General features: G+C 44.7%; 1 pseudogene; it reads right to left on the bottom strand.

Annotated features, from left to right (window-relative positions):
* Positions 1-11,397: 11,397 nt before the first annotated feature.
* On the bottom strand, positions 11,398-12,182 carry LOC127579584 (beta-1,3-galactosyltransferase 5-like; annotated as a pseudogene).
* Positions 12,183-19,590: the final 7,408 nt, after the last annotated feature.

Here is a 19,590-nt window from a genome sequence, read left to right as displayed (position 1 = left end):
CTGAAACTCCTATCTATGTCTGCCTCTACCTCCCGAATGATCCGAAATTCATCCAGCTCCAGCTCCAGCTCCCTAACACGGTTTGCCAGAAGCTGTGGCTGTATGCACCTTTTACAGGTGTAGTCATCAAGGACAAGAGTGCTGTCCCTAACTTCCCACATACTGTATTCGGAGCACACAACTGCCCGAGATGCTGCCAATATTACCCAATCCGACTTTAATTAGCTTAAAGGAACTTACCGTCCTTACCTCTCAGGCTGCAAGCTCTTCCTCAGCCTCCGCTCGCCGAAGCCTCTTGAGCCAAAGCCTCAAGTCTCCACTCCTACCCTGAGCCACTCACACACTGGCCGCTCATCTTAGTTACCCCTCCTGATATTCTACTTAAATGTTTATCATAGATAACAAGTAACCTTACCTTTGCCTAGCTACCAGCTACTCACCTGCTATACCCCTTTTCGCCGAAGTCCCTTGAGCCAAAGCCCTGAACACTCTGGTCCCACTCACTCTACTGCCCGCTCCGACGCTGCCCGCTCTATAGGCGGTTGGCTTTTTAAACAGCCCGCGCCGCGCCTGCGCAGTCCAACAGGATAACGATCCTAAACGCACCACAAAATCCGCAATGGACTACCTCAAGAGGCACAATATAAAGGATTTGCCATGGCCCTGACAGTTGTCCAAACTAAACATAATGGAAAATCTGTGGCTAGACCTCAAAAGAGGAGTGCATGCAAGACGGCCCAAAAATCTCACAGAACTACAAGCCTTTTGCAAGGAACAGTGGGCGAAAATCGCTAACACAAGAATTGAAAGACTGTTACCTGGCTACAGAAAGCGTTTACAAGCTGTGATAATTGCCAAAGGGGGTGTTACTCAGTACTGACCATGCAGGGTGTCCAAACTTCTGCTTCGGGCCATTTTCCTTTTTTGTTATTTTGAAGATATAAAAGATGGAAACAATAAAGTAATCTTGCTTAAAATATTAAAGAAATGTCTCATCTTTAACTTTATGCCTTTTGTAAATCGGGTCATCTTTTACTTGCTTAGCTATTCACCGTAACAGAAATTTTGACAAGTAGCACCCGAAGTTCTGCTTGCCACTGTATATACATTTTTCTGACCCCAAATAAAATGTGAGGTAGATTGCGTCTCCACTATTACCCACATAAGGGTAGGTTGGAAAGTTATTTACAAAGAGAGAAATCTCTTGAACAAAAGAAGAGTTTAATAAATAAAACCATAGCAAAGCAAATGCTTTTTCGTTGAATGTTGTCCAGCTGGCAAATTAATCACAACTGCTCTAAAAATTCCCCTGACAAACAATGACTGAAAAATTGAATATATTTTTTGACATTTGCTAATATACCAGACAATAAATGATGGTCCACTGTTATTTGATGTGCTCCTGGTTGAAAATGGTTCTAAATTGAATCCACTGCTTTCGCATCTCAACGATCATCTAAATTTAGACAGAGTTGTCAACTTTATGACGATAAAAAACTATTCTCCTGTCATGGCGTCTACGTGGATACCAGGAAGTAAGATGAAATCTTCTGGGCTTCTTTCAGTTGGGATTCCTCGACTGACCTCAGACCTCATTGACAGAGAAATGACGTCCGATGGTATCTCAGTATTTTTATTCATCGGAGCAGGAATACTTCACTCGTATTTAGAAACCCCATGATTGAGCAATGAGCTCCGCCCAGTAATGCTGGTTATATGCCGGATTAAGGAAGAGAAGGTGATGGCAGCCTTGAGGCCAATTAAGGTGGATACATTCCCAGAGCCTGACAAAGTGCCGGCTGGGACCTTGTGGGAGGCTAGTGCAGATATTGCAAGGGACCTGGCAGAGAAATTCAAGATATCCTAAGCCATGGGTGAGGTGCCAGAGTACTGGAGATAGCAAAAGTTGGTCCGTTATTCAAAAAGGCTCTTACAATAAGCCAGGACATTACAGACCGGTGAGCCTGACATCAGTCGTTGGTAAATTATTCGAAGATATACGAAGGAACAGAATATATAAGTTTTGGTACAGACAGGGCCTGATTAGTCAACCTGGCTTTGTGCGTGGTAGGTAATCTCCAACCTATATTACAGAGATTTTTCGAGGAACCTATCAAGAAGGTCGATGAGAGAAAGGCTGTGGACATCGTGTACATGGACTTTAGCAAGGACTTTGACAAGCTCCCTCATGGGAGGCTGGGCCAGACAGTTAAGTCGTTCGGAAGTTAGGATTAAGTAGCAAATTGGATTCGAAATTGGTTTAGCGGGAGAAGCCTGAGATGATTGTAGTAGATGATTGTCTCTCTGATTGGAGGCCTGTGACTAGTGTGTGCCCCAGGGATCGGTGTTGGGGCCGTTGCTGCTTATCATTTGTATTAATCATTTAAAAATGGGAATGATTTGTTGGATGAATAATTAAATGAGACCAAACCGAAGAAAAAAATAAATGAAGCACAAAATGGGCACTGACACTGTCACTGTAGACCAGCAAACTGTCCGAGGAAGATGAAGCAACAAAGAAATGACAAATGTCTTACCTGCACACAAGTTAGCTAAGAAACTGTCGGGATTTTAATTTTAACTGGAAGGTATTGAGCGTGAAAAATACGGAAGGCAGAAAATTCTCCCGAAAACACATGTAGGAAATTCCAGGCTGTAGTGTAGCAAGAGTGACAGAATGACTCTGAATTGGACTCGAGAAACAGGGACGAGACTGTGTGTGCAATCCTGGATTCGATTTTAAGGAATGAAGCTGGGCAGATGAAAGGCGTAACGGCAGGGAAACAATATCTCATGGATCATGGTGGGGTAATTTCTTTACCAAATGTATGGAAAAGGACAACGTTAAAGTGTGAACAACGGTTGTGAGCTGCAGTTTGTCCAAACGTAGAAATAAAAATAAATCATTCAGAAAGTGTGAGTAATTGAAGATGATCGAAGGACGTTTTGAGTAAACGTGTTCCCACGGGGAAAAGGGTACGAATGTCAAATCTACGGAGCCTGGATTATAAAATCCATGGAAGCCAGGATAGGCAAAGGCAGGAAATTTCATGGAATACAACGAGAGGGTCAATGCAAAGATAAGTCTGGGGTATTATAGAAAACCTTACAGTGGTTAACAGGAAGTCAGGGAAACAAAGAGAGGATACCGACAGAGGGGATACAAAATGAGGGTGTCTAAATCTATGAGAGGTCCAGGTGGAAGAAGAAGGAAGGATCTATTTGTTTTAACAAACTGTAAGTCGGGGGCAATTGGTAGAGGTAATAGACCGGAGAAGAGCATTCGCCTCACAGAATGTGATCGCGCCTGGACCTGGCTGTTTGAAATGGTGTTGAAGACAATTCAACACTGCAGGAGAGCATGAGATGCCCCTTTACGGACCCAATGCGGGATGGTGCGGCCGACATGGATAAGGTTCCTGAATGGAACCATAATGTTGTAAAAACTAAATTATTCCATATGGTGCTACACGGGGAGAGAGGAATGGATGGGAGGAAGAAGGGAACTGGATAAAATGAGTGCTCGGATAGAGAGAGGGATGAATGGCAGGATACTGTTGGAAGGAAGGTATAACATTTGGAATATTAGAGATTGACAAAGTGATGGGTGTATCCCTATGGGGGGAAGGAGTGAATGTATGGGCGGATGGGCCCGTCAGTACACGGTCGAATGCGAGACATAGAATAAAAAGAAGTGTGGGATTTGAGGTTCGGTGTGGAAGGGTATTCGCAGCGGTTGGAAGAAACTCTGGTGGGACATGTCAACAGACCTCCCGCAGCTGGATGGATAGATTGGTGTATTGATGGATGGATGGATGGATAGGGTGAACGGATGGAGAGATGGATTGGTGGATTGATGGATGAATGGATGGATGGACGGATGGTTGGATGGATGGATGAATAATGGATGCATGGATGGATGGATAAACGGATGAATAGATAGATAGATGGATGGATCGACCGATCGATCGGTTGGTTGATGGATGGATGCATGGATGCATATCTGATAAACGGGAATATGAATGGTTGGGAAGTTGAATGTGCAGAACACCAGGAGGTGTGCGTGGTGCGGACCGACACCGGAAGTGATTAGTTGCTGTTTTATATTCCGGTAGAACGCATGATTCTATGAATTTGGAACCGTTCATTGCCTTGAGCTTTTTGACTATTTCGCTGTTACTTTTGATGGGAAAATCTTTTCCTCAAACATTGATGAAGTATTTCCAGCGGACCGAGCTCGCCCGCTGCTCTTCCATGCAGTTTAAATCAGCCCCGACCCTGGACCATGACGCGTACGGCACGGTCTCCAATCTTGCGACCTCAAAGACGTTCCCGAAGCAGGAAGTGATGGTGCGGACAGCCGAGTGAAATGTCCCTGGGGATTTCCTATCAACGTGGACACTGTACAGGCTGTGAGGGGCGTTGATGGCCCTGAGGATGCGCTCAAGCATCTCTATATTTTCAGTGATAACCATGGAGTTGCCTAGGGGGAAGTTGTGTTCCTCCCCGTTCAAAGGAAAAGCGAAGTATTTACGGATTTTAACAAAAGAAGCACAGTCTCCGGTCTGCTCTAAGTAATCTATTTCAATAAGGACTCGATACTTGTTTGCGACTGTGATCGACTTTAAAACAGCCTTTTCGATGGATTCATGATCACCGCTGTCAATCTTGCAGCAACGTGAGTTCTCCTCTGACAGAGCGAGGGCTGCCAACCGCACCCGATCACCTGGCTTCTGTTTAACCGGTTTCCAGTATTTAGTAAAGGTTTCCCTCTCTGGTAAAATTATAGTGAAAGGAGAGTCAGGGTGAACACGCTCAGGAGGGAGACCAACAGCAGCTGTCTGCAAGGACACCGGCGAATATTCAACGTTGCCGATTTCCAGACCTAGTTGGTAAGGTGTTGTAAAAGATGGTTTGGGGTCTAAAAATGCGTCAGCTTCCGCGGATCTGCCCTACCTATGGTCCTTGTTTCCATCCCATGTTGGTCCGCGGTGCCAGCAGCCGCACTGGGTTCACGTCGGACGCGGCCGCTCACCCGGTTCCACGTGTGTCACTCCTTTTAGGTTGAACGTCCGTGTTGGCTGTGAAATCCACTAGTCCGCACTCCCCGCTGCTCTCCGAACTTAGTCCGGCGGTACCCGCCCCGGTGTCGCTTCTGCCACAAATGTTGGACCTTCGTTTTGCATTGCTCCTGAGACTTTTTCTCGGTGCGGCCGAGTTCAATGGCCGCCTTTGTTCTTTCTCTAGTCGTCGATGTCTTCTGGAAGAAGGCGGGGAAAGGGCTCCGAGCGAATAGTGCAGAGTATTAACGGTCCTGCAGCGCAAGGACCGTAACGTCAGCAACATGGTTCACCAGAGTCCAGAATAGGAGCTCGCTGCACTGATCACAGCAGGGTGTAGGGGCGATGTTTTGTCTTTCACACACAGAACAGTCCTAAACCCTTTAATGCAAATGACATGCCCTTGAAAGATGGTGTCTGTAGCGATGTAGGGAACACAACTTCCAATTTACACACAACAAGATTCCACAAAATGACTCTCCGTTGATGGGATAGTGAGTTGATTGTGGGAAAACTGAGGAATGATGGAATCGGCTGACCTCAGGGAGACGCAGTGGTTTGAACACGTTCGGGAATGTGTAACACACATACCGTGAAATCCCGGGGTTGCAAACTGATTCATTTGTTCGTTTCCTCACCACAGCCAGGTAATTGGAGACGTGGATTTATCAGGGTGGCAGTGACCGAGGTAATGAAGCAACAAGTGTCGTTGCTGGGTCAGAGAGGCCGCAGGGACTCGGCGTGAATACTTGTTTAAATTCTTTGCCCATCTGCTGCACCTTTCACTGCTGTTTCCCCTCATCCTCTTCTCCCTGTGACAGCTCGGACCTTTCATATGACGCGCTGCGAGGAACTCAAGTCAAATCCTGTTTAATACTCGTGACTTCAATTCTCAGCCGATGGAAGGGCGGTGAGGTATTTTGTTGGAATTATACCAAAATACCGGATCTTAGTGGTGTGGAGTGACTGATGGGGCTGGGACAATTGGAGCCAAACATCACCCAGTCAGACGGGATGGGTCCATTCGGCCATCGATTTTGAACCGGCTCCAAGTAGGTGTGATGCAGCCAATCTCACTCCCGCCGTCTCCCGTTCCTCTGCAAATTCATTCCTTTGGATCCCTTAGGATCCTCACGAAGACCCCGTTACAATCTTTCCTCCCCCCCACCCCGCCACCGTGCATTCCAGATTGTCACCACGGATGGTTTCAATGCATTTTCCTACACGCCACTTTTGGTTTTCAGCCAAAAGGAAGCTTTTCTCCGTTTTTCCGCTCTGGATTTCAAATCCGCTCAACTACAACTGTTGTAAGACTAACAGCTCCAGGATCCCGATCCTTCCAACACAACTAACGCCTCGCTTTAACTGGAATCTTCCAAAGCTTCCATTCCATTCCCATTTCTCATCGTGGAATTCCCAAATGAAAACTGTGACCATGAGTGTGCTTAGGGGCGGGTACATGTGACACAACACAGCAGAGGCATGATCCAGTTTCAAGTTTAGAGTTGTGGACATTTGCAGAACCCTTGTGATGTGCGCATGGCCGATAAACACTCAGGGGTTACAGCCTGGTGAAGAATCATACAATATTTACGGTGCAGGAGGCAATTGGTCTTTGTACCTGTTTCAGTTAGGAAAGGGCTATTCGGCCAAATCCCAACTTCAAGAACAAGGACCTTCAAGGTCACTGTCGTTCAAGTGCACATCTCTCGTCATATAGTTAAATATTACGAAGGTCTGCACCTCCGACGCCCTCTCAGTGAGTTCCACACCCCAGCGGTCATATCCTCTCAGTGAAAAAAGACCTCATCTCCTCCCAATACTTCCCCAAATGACGTTGGTTTTTGATTCCCTCCGCTAAAGGAAATAGGTCCTCCCTACTTACTTTATCCAGGTCCACTCAGCTTTATTCAACTCAATGGTCTCTCTTCAGCTTCCTCCATTCTGAAGCAAGTCATCGCAGTCTGTGCTCACAACGCACACCTTCGGGGCCCGGCTCATTGATCGTTGGACTCAATATCACACAAATTTACGAGAAACCTCAAAGCTGACAGCTAAACGCCGTCTCAACAACAGGGCATTTCTCTTTGTTCCGTTTGTTCTTTCTTCCATCTTCGTCTTTCTTTGAGTCTCGGCGACCGAAGTTTTCGTGCTTCCAAGAGGCAGTTCGTGCGGTATCTGGAGATAAACCGAGAGTTGGGATTCAAGTTGCTGGGAGAGTCAGGGTCTCTAGTAAAATCTAACGAAAAAACAAACAATGTGTGGAGACCTTATCTTCTCCACAGCAGTCATTCTTCCCCACTCGGTGCTGAGCTGCAGATCGCTATTCACGCTCAACTCATGCATTAACATCTTTGAAGTAGTCCCAGAAGGTTTCTGTATTGATCATGGAACTCAGGGTGAAATTACCTTTGTGAAATTTAATCTACATGTTGTAAAATACCCGCTTAGGTCTTGTTTCCACAAAGTTTGCAGCATCTTGCAGTAACGTTTGCTTCCATTCACATATCATTGCACTTTTGTAGGTTTATGAAGCATGGGAATTTCAGTGAAATGTGTACATTATCATTGAATATTGTCCCATCGCCTGTGAGCAGAGGCCGACAAGCCCATACAAATGTCTGACGTCATCATTCCTCCACTCTCCTCCCAGTGTAAAACTGAGGGCTCCGTGTGAAGCGCACTTTCACCCCAGCGAGTCACTGCTCCACTGCAGGTCGCAGAAACGAGTCCAGAAACAGGATGGAAGTTACGAGCTGCCACCAGCGATTCTCAAGGACGCCCTTGCATTAGCAGCTTGGGTTTCACACGTAGGGTCCCCAGGCGTCCTGGGCCAGAGAGGGTTTCTGCCTGGTTCCTTTCGGCCTAACAGTCTCACAGAACATGACGTCACAGGCGTCCATTTAACCCGATGTGTCTGTGCTGTTTGAACAGCAGCTGCAGGACGTAATCCTACTACAAGCCGTGGGCCCATGGTCACAGAGCTCAAAGTTTTTAAAGTGCACTTCCAAATACTGCCTAAATGTGATGGCTATTTGAGTCTTAACCCCGATCTCTGACTCTGGGTTCCAGACCCTCGGCACCCTCTGGGTGAATCTTATTTCCATCACTTTCTTTCTAGTTCGACAGTTTCTCTGTTAAGTCCCTGTCTCTTGTTATGTACACTTATGCTAAGTGAAATATCTCCTTCCTACTTACGTTCTTTAAGCCCCAAATGCACTTCATAAACTCCAATTAAACCTACACAGTCTCATCTGTTCTAATTCTATCCAATTCCTCCTCACGGTTCGAACTGCCCACACTTGGCATCTTGCCCTGTTGGTCTGAAGATCTCACAGCGTCGTGAAGTCCCACTGAGTCATCCTGGGGCGGAACATGACGCACCCTTTCAACAATCGGATTTTTCCCCCGGTTCCGTTTGTTTTATTTTCTCATGCCCATCTTTACTTTTGTCCTGACACTGAAATCTGACGTGTTTCTAAGAACCAGGGTTCGTTATTATCTGGTTGGCTCTTCGGAGTCAAGTTTCAAAGTACAGTAAGAAGTGCGGTGTCTATAAAAGGAACAGCAAATAAGTTATGCAAATATCCACCTTACCGTGCTCTCCACAGAACGATACTACATTCACTCAGTGCTGAGTTTCAGACCGCAGTCCACGCCCAGATCAGCAACCCAAAAGCAGAAGGTTAGACTGCAAACATTAAAGCTACATATTGGAAAAAAAATATTGAGTTTGCAGTATTTTGTGCAAAGTGGGATTCTTTACAGTTATTAGAACTTTGAAAGCTTTACAGAAAGGAATGACATTCAATAAAACACGCCATTGTGCAAAGCCTGATGAACAGGAATAAGTTTGAATATTGTCAGTCATGTGCACCAAGATAAACAATGAACTGAATTAGAAAACATAAAAAAAATCTCTTCCGTCTGCTGATATCAGAGAATATAGTTTATTCTTTGGCCATAAAACCCTTGGTAAAGTGTTTCACTTGACGTCCCTGTCAGCAGTCTCCACACCAGTAGGCAGACTCTATTTCAGCCCGCATTGTGTACAATCCCATCTCTAGATTTAACATGTTTTGGGTAATGCAGAACACAAGAATTTATTCAAATATATCTTAACGTAACTGGACTCTCAACATGCTCCGAATATGAAGCACGAGGAGCATTGGAAATATTCAACGGGATAGATCTGAGAGACGTTGGCCTGGTGTCTGGACTTACCGCCCTCCCACTCACACTCCCTTTTCTGGATTAGAGCCCCGGGACTCTGAAAGTGGTTACCTGGAACTCGGCCAAATCACGTTACTGCCCATAACCATTGCTGAAGATCTTTCACCTATGTTTAAATGTACCTGATTGGCAGAGAAAAATATACATGTCAATAAATAACTTCATTAAAACTGCATGACATAAAAGCGGACAAATGTAACAAAACATATGAAAATACCTGGACATCATAAATGGACAAACGGCAGCTCGTAATGTTTTATTCAAAGTGCAATGAAATCCAGCAAGGAGAAATTGATATAAACAAATACACATTGAGCACAATCAACTGGTGGATGTGAGAAAAGACGCATTAAAATAACAGCAGATCATGAATGCAATTGAAAGCACATTGAAGTACCAGCGAGTAACAAATGAAATAGATGTTCATTGAATCATTGGAACGTTGTAATTGTTCAATCACAGTAAATGAATAACAAAACGGCCATTTTGTGACTGATCGTTTCTTCTGACTACAGAGCACTTTCTTCGTCTCCATCTACCTTCCGATCCCATACTTTCCCCTCTTCCTTCGTCTCTCACTGCCCTTTACTGTCACCTCCTTCCTTCTTCTCCCTCTCGCCGCCCTCCCTATCCAATTTCAAATTCATTTCCCATGGCACTCTAATTTTAGTCTTCTGTGCTTCATTTGGACAAAGTCTATTATCTGTTAATTGGAAAACATCTTTTGAAAGTGCGTAAAGGGCAAGCTGAATCACAGTCTGATGCAATCGGATGTCCACACCCTGCAGTCCTAATCCACTGTGTATTGCAGGACGCCTGACTTTGTCCTGTGGTCTCGGCGCCGACAGCCGAGCTTGGTACACTGTAGTTTCTGGGATTACTTCTCTGATATCTGGGCTGCCTGCTGGATCTGACATCCAGGATAACGTCACGGGCAGCAAAATATTTCAGGGTGCGTACTGGCATTTCTGTGTGGTTGTTCCCTTGATTATTGATCCATGGCCTCATCGTACTGTGGATATCAGCTCCTGACCATGCGTTCATATCACCAACAGGTACAGCAGGCGTGCAATGAACAAGGAGGTAGTGGGGATCGCGCTCCTCGCCATCCCCGCCTCTTTATGGGTGTTTATTATCCTCCCCTGGTCTGGACACACATTTGGTCGACACGAAATAAAACAAAAATCTGCATGTTCTAGAAATCTGAAGAAAAAAAAACAGAAAATGCTGGAAACACAGCAGGCCGGGCATTGGTTGTGTTAATAGAAACAAAGTTACGTTTCAGCTCAGCAATCATTCGTTGGCATTTGTTTCACAACTTAGATGTAGACAGAGACTCCAATCCTTCTGCCCCGCATTTTATCTAAGTATCCTGTTGAGTTCATACAGGCCAGCTGGTGAAGGATCTCATTATAAGTGTTTTCCTTCTTCTATCTTGTTTTCCTCCTCGGATAGATGTAGCATTCGTACACTGAGATTGCGGCTTGACTGAAATTACTGCAATAGGCTGTTGTAGACTGGTAGTGTTCTAGCAAGGAATGTTTCTCTTTCTCTTTCTCTTTCTCTCTTTCTCTTTCTATCTCTATCTATCTATCTATCTATCTATCTATCTATCTATCTATCTATCTATCTATCTATCTATCTATCTATCTATCTATCTATCTATCTATATCTATCTATCTATCTATCTATCTATCTATCTATCTATCTATCTATCTATCTATCTATCTATCTATCTATCTATCTATCTATCTATCTATCTATCTGTCTATGCCTTTATGTCTGTCTATCTATAGAGCTGTCTCACCCTCTCTCTTTCTCTCCCTACTCTATCACTCCTTGATTTTTGGCTGTTCATTAGCTTGGTCTCTTCTTCCCTCGCCCATACCTCTCGCTCTCTATCCGCATTTACCCTGCTGTCAGTTCCAACATTCTCATTCTTGTCTCCTTCCCGATCTGCTGCTTTCGCCTCTACCACCTTCCCAGCCCTCTTTCCTCTTCAGCTCTCTCCCGATTATCTTCCCTCTGCCGACTCCCTCCCGTGCTTAAAGTAGCACATCTGTCCTCTGATGAAGGTGGAAGACAAGAGGAAATGCGGCCTCCGTTACGGTTCCCCAGGGCATTTCTCATCGGCCGAGTCCTGCAACCCCCTCCAGAACAGCAGTTTCTCGTAGTCTCTTACCCAGTGGGAGGTGATGAGCTGCCGGTAGGTGCAGGTGGAGAACGGTACCTTGTGACCTTAGAAGACGCGTTGAGAGTGAATTTTCATGGGTTCTACCTTCAGCTCCGCCAGGCAAAGTCCCACGCAAGCATCTTCAATTTTTATTTTGGGCACCTTTTCGGAGACCTCCCACACACAGCAGGCCAAGTCAGTGGAGAGGACGTAGCCGGTGCCAGAACAGTAGGGTGGGTACTTGTCCCTGGAGTACTCATCCTTGCTGACGTACCACTTGCTGGAATTTTCAGGAACAGGTACGAAGCCTTGCATAATTATTCAAGTTAAGAGTTTCCTCCGGTGCGGGTCCCGGGACAGGAGCTCCATCAGATAGTCAGTGTTGACGAACATGTCAGAGTCGGTCTTCATCACGAAGGAGGCGGAGGGGTAGGAGAAGCAGAGCAACTCCAGACCCAGCAGCACCTTGAGGGTCATGTTGTAGTACGTGTCCTCGAAATCTCCCTGGATGATGTCCTGGTGTAGAGCGGCCTCCCGCAGGACCCGGTCCTGCACTGACGCCTATGTCCAAACAGGAAATAGGTGACCGACCTGGCTCCTCAGACCAGTCGCTCGCTCCCCCAGGTCCCGCAGATGGCCGAGCGAGTCTGGAACTGACAGGGGGAGCTGGTGACCAGCTTACATTTCCAATCAATTCGGGCCAGTTTATCTCTCATGCCACTGTAATTTCCTTTGTTCCACTGAAATAGTGATACACCCGATATCACCTTCCCCTTTTCAAATTTGAAACTGAACTCAATCATATTGTGATCACTACTTCCTAATGGTTCGTTTACCTTTAGTTCCCGAATCACCTCAGGATCGTTACATAGCACCCAATCCAAAACAGCCGATCCCCTGGTGGGCTCATCAACACGTTGCTCCAAACATCCATCTCTTAGACATTTCAAAACTCTCTCTCCTGAGATCCACCACCTTAGGGGCTTTCCCAATCCACCTTCAGGTTAAAATCCCCCATAATTATCTTGATATTGTCTCTATGTCACGATATTTCTATTTCTAACCGTAACTTGTAGTCTGCATCCCGGATGCTGTTAGGGGGCATATATATTTATAACTGCTACTATTCTCCTTTCACCATTGGCATTTCTTAACTCCACCCATAAGGATTCCACTTCTTCTGACCCTATGTCCCTTCCTTCTATTTTTATATCATTGTTCGCCATCAGGGCCACACCACTCACTCTGCCTACCCGCCTATCTTTCCTATGCACTGTGTACCCTTGGACACTCAGTTCCCAATCACATCCGTCATGAAGCTATGACTCGGTGATTGCCACAATATCATACTTTTTAATCTGGAGCTGTGCCACTGGGTCATCTACTTTATTTCTAATGCTCCGTGCATTTAAATACAGTCCATTTAGACCAGGATCTGCTACTGATTTCGCTGTATTTATATTGTTCAGCAAATTGTCCTGTCTTTTCACCTGCCTGTCCCTCTTACGATCTTTGCTGCACGCTGTCTTGGACTTGTTTCTATATACCTCTTCCTCTATCCTAACATCTTGTTGGCATACAAACCAAAGTTTTTCACGGTACCTTGGTGTATGTGACAATAATAAACCAATTTACCAATTTATCTCTGTGCGTCAACACCGCTGAGGGACTTGCCATTAACAGCGTACTGTCGTTTTGCATTTGATATCCCAAAGTGCAACACCACACACTTGGCCGGATTAAACTCCATCTACTACTTCTCCTCCCATGCTCTATTTCAGGCTACAACCTTTGGCAACCTTCTATCGTATCCACTACGCCCCAAATCTTTGTATCGTCTGGTAACCAACGAACCCACTTTTCTATGTTTTCATAGAATGCTGTTGTTTCCACCAAAACCAGAAGAGGTCCTAGTGCGGATCCCTGCGGAACACCACTAGTCACCGACCTCCAGCCAGAATAAGTCCCATTGACCATTATCCGCCACTGGTATTTACTTTTCACAGTGAGTTGACATATTTGTTTTAATAATTTGAAAATAAATATTCTAATATGGGCTGGATGGATTTGAACCAGTCTTGGGGACCATTATCCGTGATCTCAGTTACCTGCCTCAACCACTTCATCTGATAGCTGTCTGGAAAAAAAAGTTGTGTTAAAAAGTGTTCAGAAAGTTGCCACTCGAGTTCTTATTATTTATTCACCTCTAACCTTAAAATTATATCTTCTACTTTTCAATTCCGCAACCCTGAAAAAAGATCCTTCACTCTATCTATGCCCCTCACGATTTTATCTACCTCAATGAGATCACCCCTCGGTCTCTTACGCTCCAAAGAGTAAAGAGTCATATCTCCTTATAGCAGTCTCCCAGTCCCTGCAACGTCCTTGTTGATATTTGCACTCTACTCTTTCCAGTTTAACCATATCTTTCCTATAACAAGGTGAACAAAACTGAAACCAGTACTCCAAACATGGCCTCACCTCTGTCTTGTAGAATTGAAACTGAACATATCAAATTCTTCTTTCAATGTTCTGATAGCTGAAGGTCAGCATGCCAAAAGCCTTCTTCACTGTCCCGTCTACCTATGACTCCACTTTAAGGGAAATATTCGCCTGAACTCCAAAGTCACTCGGTTCTACAACAGTACCCAAGCCCCTTCCATTCAATGTCACAGTCCGACCTTGATTCGTCAGGACAACAGTTATAATTTACAGAATTCTGTAACAAACCTGTGCTCCTCCTCGTTGCTGAGATCACTGGATCACCTCCTTCAGACATTGCGGAGAGAGGCGTTCCAAAACTCTGGTGCTCTTTAATAAACAGTGTATCAACAATTGATTAACAATAAATAAGACGAGAAAAGAAACATACTTGTGAACGAGTTCGTACATCGTTTGGCTCGGTGTAATCCCATGAGACCCATCCTCTACAGTTCATACAGTCGAATTAGCCGGGTCCTTAGTCTCGGGACACACGCTTCTTTTCGTAAAGCCAACAAACTGTGCACAATACTCCAAGGTGTGTTTCATCAAGGCCGGATATAATTACAAAGACTGTATGCAAATAGTCTCGTAAAATTTGCAAACATTCCAGTTGCCTTTCCGACGGATTACAACGCATACGTTTTCGCATTCAGTGGCGCGTGAGAGTGCATCTGGGTCCATTCGAATGCTCATTTTACCAAATCTCTCGCAATTTCTATTCTCTGGAATCGAATGACAACATATCTTCAGACATTATATTCCATCTCTCATCCTTTTGCACACCCACGCAGTTTGTCCCTATCCCTTCAAAGCCTATCAACATCCTCCACTACTCGTTGTTATTCCGAGCAACTATCTTTCGTTCTCATGATTGGCATGGAATTCTGTCACCAATGGGTCACTGTTGTTGTGCCCACAAGTGTGTGAGATGATTTCAGGCCGGACACAGTGGATTCACAATCTCACTCGTTTCGACTCATCAGAGGTAGCAATATGACTTTCGGTCCCCTCAGTTACATCTAGATAAAGATTGAGAATGGTTGTGGTCCAAGCGTGAAACACTGCGATACTTTACTAATTACAGTTTGGGAAACCGAAACAGATCCAATTATGTTACCCTGGTTTCTATCCGATAATAAAATCTCAATTTATCTCAGGATATAATCCGAGAGTCATGTGCTCCAATCTTGTTGAATAATCCCATGTGTTTGACTTTTTCAAAAAACTTCTGAAAATTCAAATTCACTACGCCAACTAATTAATGCTTCTGTATTCTAGTTCAATATGCAGGTAGACTGGGAAAATCAGGTTGGCACTTGATCGGAAGAGAAGGAATTTGGAGAATGCCTACGAGATGGCGTTTTAGAGCCCTTTGTGGTCGTTTCCACGAGGGAAAATCAGTTCTGGATTGGTGTTGTGCAATGAACTAGATTTGATTAGGGAGTTTAAGGTAAAGGAGCCCGAAGGAGGCAGCGATCATATTATAGAATTCACCTTGCAGTTTGAGAGGGAGAAACTATCGGTATTACAGTTGAGTAAATGTAACTACGAATGTATGCCGGAGGAGCTGACCAGATTTGATTGAATGGGGACCCGAGCAAGGAAGACAGCAGAGCAGCAATTGTAGGAATTTCTGGTAATAATTCGGAAGACACGGAATCATTTCACACCCAAAGAAGAATAAGCATTCTAAACAGAGGATGAGGCAACAGTGGCTGACAACAGAAGTCAAAGACAACATAAAAGTAAAAGGGAGGGCACACAATATTGCAACATTTAGCGGGAAGACAGATTGGAAAGTTTTGAAAAACCAGTTGACGGCAATTAGGCAATAAGGGGAGACAAGATGAAATATGAAGGTAAGCTAGCCAAGTTTAGAAAAGATTACACCAGAAGGTTTTTTTCAGATATATAAAGAGTAAAAGAGAGGCAAGCGTGGAGATTGGACCGCTGGAAATTGACGGTGGAAAAGTAGTAATGGGCACAAAGAAATAGCGGACGAACTGAATAGGTTTTTGCGTCAGGCTTCACTGTGAAAGACACTCAGCAACATGCCAGAAATTGGAGCGAGTCATGGGTCAGAAGTGAGTGTCATTAAAATAACTGAGCAGATGGTGCCTGGGAAGCTGAAAGGTCTGAAGTTGGATAAGTCACCTGAACCAGCTGGATTACACTACGTGTTGCTGTAAGATGTCACTGAAGAGATTGTGGAGGCATCAGTGGTGATCTTTGAGGAATCACTACAGTCAGGAATGGTTCCAGAGGACTGGAACATCGAAAATGTCACTGCACTCTTTCAGAAGGGAGGGAGACTGAAGTCAGGTAATTATTGGCTGATCAGCCTGATTTCAGTGGTTAGTCCATTATATAGGATGTGGTTTCGGGGTACATGGAAGCACATGATAAAATAGGCCAAAGTGAGAATGGGTTCCGGAAGAGGAGATCTTGCCTGACAACCCTGTTGGAATTCTTTGAGGAAGTAACAGGCAAGATAGACAAAGGAAAGTCAGCGGATGTTCTTACCTTGGATTTTCAGAAGGCCTTGACAAGGCGCTGCCGCACATGAGGCTGCTAAATAAGATAGGTGCCCATGGTATTACAGGATCGTTACGAGCACAGACAGAAGATTGGCTGACTGGCAGAAGACAAAGAGTGGGAATAAAGGGGGCCTTTTCTGGTTGGATTCCGGTGAGTAGTGGTGGTCCTCACGGGTCGGTGTTGAGTCCGCTACTGTTCATATCATCTGTTAATGATTTGAATGACGGGATTGATGGTTTGTGGGTAAGTTTGCAGATGACACAAGGATATGTTGAGGAGCAGGTAGTGTTGAGGTAGCAGGGAGGCTGCGGAAGGAATTAGATGAGTTGGGAGAATGAGCATCGAAGCGGCAGATGGAACGCTGCGTCGGGATGTGTGTGGTCATGCATTTTGGTAGAAGGAATAAAGGCGTAGACTATTCTCTAAACGGGGAGATAACTCAGGAATCGGAGGTGAAAAGGGACTTGGGAGTCCTGGTACAGGTCCCTGAAGGTTCACTTGCAGGTCGATTCGGTAGTAAGGAAGACCGATACAATACTAGCATTCATTCTGAGAGGACCAGAATGTCAAAGCAAGGATGTAACTCTAAGGTTTTATACGAAGTTAGTCAGACGACACTTGGAGCAATGTGAGCAGTTTCGTTCTCCATATTTGAAAAAGGATGTGCTGGCGTTGGAAAGGGTCCAGAGGAGGTTTGCGAGAATGATCCCTGGGTGAAAGTGTTCATATATGAGGAGCATTTGATGGCTCTGGGCCTGTACTCGCTGAATTTTAGAAGAATGAGGGGGATCTCATTGAGACCCACCGAATATTGAAAGGCCTGTGTAGCGTGGACACGGAGAGGATGTTTCCAGTAGTGGGAGATTCTAGGACCAGAGGGCACAGCCTCAGAATAAAAGAACGTCCCTTTCAAACTGAGATGAGGAGGACTTTCTTGAACCAGAGTGTGGTGAATCTGTGGAATACATCGTCACAGACGGCTGTGGAAGCCAAGTCATTGGGTGTATTTAAAAGCGGAGGTTTATAGTTTCTTAATTAGTCTTGACGTCAAAGGTTACGGGGAGAAGGCAGGAGACTGATGCAGAGAGTAAAAAATAAATCAGCCGTGAATGAATAGCAGAGCAGACTCGACGGGCCGAACTCATACTTCCAAGCTCCAGTTAATGCAATGAAGCTCCCCCTCATTCTTCTAAACCAGCGAACACAAACCAAGGTTGACAAAAATTTTATCATTCTACAACTCACGCATTCCAGGCATCAGTATGGGAAATCTTCTTTGTACTTCTACCAACTAGTTAACATTCTTTCTGTAATAAGATAACGCCATTGTATGCCTTACTTTAGAACTGCTCTCGCCAATGGCCGATACATTTGAAGCATAATCTCCTTACCTTTCCCCTATATTGCACAATAACATTGTTAGTTTACCTAATTACTTCCTGTACTTAACTACTGGGCGATCGGCGATGGGTAAATAACATCGAACTGGACAAGAACGCCGGAGTAGCGTGAAAAAAATAAACAAAACGAAACCTCGCGTGACTTCGTCCGGGATCATGAAACCCCAGAGTATAAGATACGTGTGGATGGATCAGCTTCCTGCTGCTGGAAGCACTGGGTTGGGTGATGGTTTGGGGCTGGCTGGTGCTCAGAAGTTCCCGGCTTTTGCTTTTTATTCGTAACTGTACGGAACATGCGACATTTATCAGTAATATTTCCAACAAAGCAAGATTCCGAGGGAGATGGCGCTCAGAAATGTCATTTAATTAACTCAATAGAATCGCTAATTCCTTCAAGAGTTAATTTGTTTCAGATCCACAATTCATGAAATAGTCTAATTACTTCTCGATCTTACATCACCCTTCCAAAAAAAGAGCGAAGCGACTTTTCATATTAAAGCTCTGAAGTTTTTCAGTATATATTGTCCTACCTTGTACAGGAGCTCCTGCTTCTGTTCCCAGTGTACTCCGAAAGTGAGCAGACGTTATGAGTTCAAAAGGTAAATAAACGCACCATGATGAAAGATCATTCTGTTTTATCGTCATGACCCAAAGTGACGGCTTTATCTAAATATGTCTCCACGCCTTGTACCCAGCTGGAGGGACTGTTCTGAATCGCAGGCTGTTCTGTGAGAATCGAGTTACTGTCACAAGTTGCTGTCCTCCCTGTGTTCTAACGTCAGTGCCTGGGGAAAATGATTATGTTTCCTTCAGCCTTTTACCTGCGCTTCATCAGAAATGCAATGAGCTGAGGCTAATCCAATCCGAGTGTCTGAGTGGATTAAGAAATACTGTGGAGCCGGATGCAACATTTAACCTCTCACCAAGGGACGGGTGTGGTGCGGAATGTGGTTTGATGTGGAGACAACTGACAGTTAAATCAAAACTTTACCTGTGGTTTTATGCGCAAAATATAAATTACATTCATTCCCTGAGATGAACACATGCAGACGTCTTGAATTTTACTTTTCTCCTTGAGTCCATCGTTTGTCTCAGAGCAAATGACGGACAATATTCAAATGCCTTCCTTGAAGAATAGTGTTATTTAGTGAATGCTAATATTGTTATTTAAATGTTGCAAAGATCTGACCATAATTGGATCTCACTTTTCACAAATGGCACAGACTGAATACTTGTGCAAATTATATCAAAATACAGCTTAAGTATGGCAGCCTAAAAGTCACTGTGTGATACATGATGAGGTACTCTCTGCCTTTGGTTTGCTGATCCGGGAGCGGAATGCGGTCTGAACCTCGGCATGAGTGAGTGCAGCATTGATCTGTGGAAAACACGGTCAGGTCGATATTTGCATAACATTTTCTGTTTAATTTATAAAATTCCCCACCTCTTCCCGCACTTTGGAATTCGTCTCCCAAAGGGCATCCAGAGAAGAGCGTGGACTGGCTCTCAGTAGCACGCCAGGCTGCTCTGTCATAACACAAATAAAGGTGCAGATGAGGAAGTAAATTGAATGGAATGAATTAAGTCAGGCAGACGGTTCGCCAAATGTGATTCACAGAGACTGGAATTTCAAACGACATTGAAACACGCAGATGGGAAATGCGAGATTGATTTCCCAGTTCGATCACTGGAGCCTCAGTTC

Source organism: Pristis pectinata, chromosome 17 (assembly GCF_009764475.1).
Source record: "Pristis pectinata isolate sPriPec2 chromosome 17, sPriPec2.1.pri, whole genome shotgun sequence".
Taxonomy (NCBI): domain Eukaryota; kingdom Metazoa; phylum Chordata; class Chondrichthyes; order Rhinopristiformes; family Pristidae; genus Pristis; species Pristis pectinata.
The sequence above is the reverse complement of the archived record's forward strand: the minus strand, read 5'-3'. Positions and strand labels throughout refer to the sequence as shown.